Here is a 5,054-nt window from a genome sequence, read left to right as displayed (position 1 = left end):
TAGCCTTGATCCGTTCTGTTAGACGAGGTGTGAAAATAATTGTTGAGTTACGAATGGCTTCGAGAATATCTTCAAATTCATCGGTGTCATTGATGAAGGTTATCATGTTGGCGTGGTTAGATTTGACCAGAATTTGATCAGAAGAAGAGACCGGCTCCTCTTGATCTGGTGCATGTGGAGAATATGAATCACCCAGAATGTCTTCATTTTGCTCTTCTTCCTCGTCATCATTGGTATAGCTTTCATATGTAGATTCATCTCATGAACGGGCTTCTTCAGTATTCTGGTGTTTCACTTCGACACTAGAAGGGTCAATCTCTATATGTTTAACCTCAGCCTTATCAGTTTTCTTTTTGAATCGAATAGTTAAACTTTGATCCTCCGTCTCTAGCCTCATTAATTCCTCGTGACATTCTAAGTTTAGAGAGGGTACTATCAAAGTTTCTTTTACGTCTCTCATTTCTTCTTCCTCCTCAGATTCTCCCTCTTCCTCTATTTCTTCACTGGGATCCTCTTCTTCCATTTCTGGGTCGTCAGTAGACTATGATTTGATACCCATTTCGATATCATCGGCTGGTGGTGGACACTCATTATCGGAAGTGATCCGTCTGGTGGATATAGCAAACATCTATGCATGTCCAGAAAGATCGATAGGTCGGTCAATTTTGAAGGTAACGCTCTCCCCATGTGATCATAAGATCAATATTTGATTGTACACATCAATGACAGTCCTAGCCGTGTTCATGAAAGGTCTCCCTAATACTATCGGTGTATGTAGGTCTTCCTTAATATCCATCACTATGAAATTGGTAGGATATAAGAATTTGTCGACTTCACCAAGACGTTCTCAACTATGCCTTTAGGATATCGAATTGTGTGATCGGCAAGTTGGATTGTCATTTTGGTTGGTGACAAGTCTCCTAACTCTAATCTCTTGTAGAGAGAGTAGGGAATTAGGTTCATACTTGCTCCTAAATCTGCTAGCGCATGAATTGTTCCAGATTGGTAGATTGAACATGGGAAAATGAATAGGCCCATATCTCCTAGTTTCTTTGGTAGAGAGTTTCTGAGCAATGTCGAGCATTCTTCACTCAGTGGAATTTTGTTGGAATCTGGAATCCTTTTCTTTGTAGAGAGAAGCCTTCGGATGTATCTCTTCTGGTTGGGAACTTTGGACATGGTCTCCAGGAATCTTTCATCAAGCTTGGAAGGTTCTTCCGGTATCCTTCTAGGATAAGGTACACGAACCGGAGTTTGAGTGGGCAGCATTTGAGTATACATCGATTTGTTCTTAAGCCTAGCTGACCTTCTCCGTGGTTCCTCTTCTGGGATTATGGAATCCATTTGCTTATCTTCATTTATGTGGGGATTTTGGATAGTATTACTTGGTAATCTTCCTTGTGGTCGGGTTTCAAGGCATTGTGATAACTGTCCGAGCTGCGTTTCTAGACTTTTGAGTAGAGGTAATTGGTTTCGCATGTGTATCTCTGTCTGGTCTTGTCTATACGCGGTTATCTGATTTAGCTGTTGTTGTCCTGAAATGAACTGATTCAATTGATCATCAGTCCCGAGGGCAGGGTTGGTTACTTTCATAATTGGGTGGTTGGAGAATTTTCCTCAGCTGGTGGTCCAGTGAGTGGAAGTGGTTGATCGTAGGTCAATTGAGATTATTGAGGTGGATAGGGTTAGTAACGATAGCGAAAATGCTGGTTGTTTCTTTGAAATTGGTTAACCCTAGGTTGTTGATTGAATCCGGGATTTGATTGACTTTTTGGGTATTGAAGGTAACAGACTAAACCGTCAGGATTCTTGTACTCAACTTGATATTCTTCAGTGGGTTGCGGGTTGGTACAGTTAACACAGGCTTGAGCCTGGTTAACCTGTTGCGGTTGCGTCTTTAATTCTCCGAGTTATTTGGAAAGAGACTCCACCTTGTCTGTGAGGGATTTGATGGCCTTCGTTTGATTATTAAGTGCGGAGATTAGAGCAGATGATGAAGTTGTTTTAGCACTGTTCCAGTCATGATGATCCATTATCATGTTCTCGAGCAACTCCCATGCTTCGTCCGCGATTTGGTTCATCAGATTTCCTTGAGCTACTGCGTCAATCGTCGTCCTATGATTTACCGTAAGACCATTGTAGAAGGTACAGATTTGGGCTGACCGTTCTAACTGGTAATTAGGGCATTTCATCAGCAGGGTTTTGAATTGCTCCCATGCGGTGTAAAGAGATTTATCGTAACTTTGTTTAAAGTTAATGATGTCATTCTTAAGCTTGATTTGTTTAGAAGGAACGAAATATTTGGTTAAGAATTTAATAGCCATCTCCGTCCACGACGTGATGGAATCTTTTTCCAATCCTTCAAAGCATGTTTGTGCATGATGAGTGAGAGAATAGGGGAACAAGTATAGCCGGACTATATCTTGTCCTATCCCTGGCTGTTTGTAGGATTTCGAAAGCGATATGAATTTATCAAGGTGAGAGTTAGGATCGTCATTCGGTAGTCCGTGAAATTGACAGCCATGGTGGATGAGTTGTATAATATGATGCTTTAACTCGAACGAGTGTCCTTGAATATCTGGGAATCTGATTGGTCCTCCTCGACCTTCAATCGAGGGTTTGGTGTTTTCCGCTAGAGTAACGCTTAAAGCCATTCGATTTCCGATTCATTCTTCTTTGCATGCTTTAGAGATTATTGCGTCTGGATCAGGTACGAATAACAACGGTCCTGGTCTAGATCGGGTTTAGGTCATACACTGAGTATGCCCTCTTGTTTTAAATTTTAGGTAGATATACTAAGTTCTTAATTTAGTCTAAAGTAATCTAAGGTAATCTTAATCTAAGTTAATCTAAGGTAATCTAAAGTGATTAAAGTTAATTATCCTAAGTCAAATTATGTTTTTGGTTCTTGCTACTGATTCCCTGGTATTTCGATAACAGAGCTTCGCACGAACTATGCAACAAACCAATTGGCCAGGCCGACTACAGAGAGGCAGTATCCTTTTGGTTCCAATATAATTGGAGACTGTTTGGAATATCCAACAACCAAGTCTGTGTATGATTGTCTTTTTTAGACACCACTAAATTTTTGTAAATAGGTTTGATAAAAGCAGTATTGTCTTATACCAGTTCCCCAGCAGTGGCACCAAAAACTTGTTCTACCTATGATATGACTGAAACGGACACTTTCATTTATGCGGTGTCGGTAAGCCGCAAGGCGTCAGAATCCGCTATCGAAAGGTGAGAGCAATAGTTTTAAATTTATATTTAGCGGGGCCTAACTTGTACTACTCCTTATTATGGTGAGTAAGGGAAGTATGACCTAGGGTCGTATTTTTAAGATATCAGTAGAATCGAACCTATAACTAAAGCTTAACATTCCTAAAGTAAAGGAGTAATGGTGTGATGCCCCGTCCAAAATCATCATGTACGGATCATCAACAATAGGTCCATTACACGGTATAACACTACATGCTGTTTTAAACAAGTTTTTGCATTCATAAAAAGATAGCGTGCTTCCAACGACAAATGTTTTACAAAAGTAAAGTGCTTCTACGAATAGAAAGCATTAACAATAGTACGTGACACTTAGGTCATTACATAACCATGGTTCGAATAAAATATAAGTAGTGAATGCATAATAAAAAGTCCATGATTAAGAGACATCTCTAACAATGTAGAGTACAGCGAAAGTCTAACACAGCAAGTCTATTGTGATGACTCAGAAATTTCCGACCAAATTTAAACTTGATCTTTATATGTTTCTGACACGATAGTCAAAGTCTGTAATGTTAAGTCTCAAAATTTTGGAACTACATTCATGTAATCAATCACCCTTTACCCATTCTCGACGATTCACGAACATTCATGTGTATAGACATGTATATATATATATATATATAAGTTATAGTTATATTAATTGAAAACATTAACAAAGTATTATATAATACTTTACATGAACGTATTTGTTTCAAAATATATTTAATATAATTATTGACGGAATTAAAATATAATATCAAATGATTGAATTATCAGATACATTGTGATTATGATTACGGGTCTCTGTTATGAGGTCCACTATGATTTGAGAAATCTATTCTTTTTAACAGTATTCGGAATAAATGGGAAAGTGATTTACAAGTAAGAACAAATGTGTCAATTAACGAAGGTTAGAGTGGAGATTCTTGTTTGATTTCCAATACATGGTTTACTATATTTCACTTGTGACTTTTGTTAAGATAATTATTTAAGCTTTCATATTAATTAATGTGAAAGTAAGAACATGGAGTGTAAATAACATAGATGTTGAATATCGACAAGTTAAGTAAATCGACGTTTTACATTAGGATGATTTCATACGTTTATCCCACGCTTCGTCAATAAACGGTAATTTAAAAACTTGAAAACTATTATGAGTATATATAATTGTTACTTTTCTAAAACGTTTTATGATATAACGATTTCTATTATTTTAACCTTTTAATGAAATGATTCTTAAATATATTTAGTTTTGGAAAACAAAATTATCATATTTATTTGATTTAGTTTCAAACGTACTAAAACGTTTTCAGTTAAAAAGAACTTTATTATTAAAACATTTTACGAAATAATTCGTTTATGAATATAAAATGTGAGGAACTTAAGCTTTGCAAATATATTTTCAAAAAGATAAAAGTATTACTAAATAATAATTTCGAAACGATTTTTAAATTATATAATTAGTTTTGAAAACTAAATATTATATTATTAAATGAATATTTCAAATTTATATTTCGAAATGAAAATATATATTTTACAATAAAATTTAATATTAAATTAGTTATAAAATGTTTTGATTTAAAATAATACTATTATATATATATATATATATATATATATATATATATATATATATATATATATATATATATATATATATTATATATATATATATATATATGTATATGTATATATATATCGAGACGTTGATTTAAAGAAGCAAATGACCAAAACACTCAAATGAATAAGTTACATTTCAATTAGTATAATTATTGGTGAAATAAGTCTAATTATTG

This window comes from Rutidosis leptorrhynchoides, chromosome 9 (assembly GCF_046630445.1).
Source record: "Rutidosis leptorrhynchoides isolate AG116_Rl617_1_P2 chromosome 9, CSIRO_AGI_Rlap_v1, whole genome shotgun sequence".
In the NCBI taxonomy this organism is placed as follows: Eukaryota; Viridiplantae; Streptophyta; class Magnoliopsida; order Asterales; family Asteraceae; genus Rutidosis; species Rutidosis leptorrhynchoides.
Note: the sequence above shows the minus strand (reverse complement) of the source record.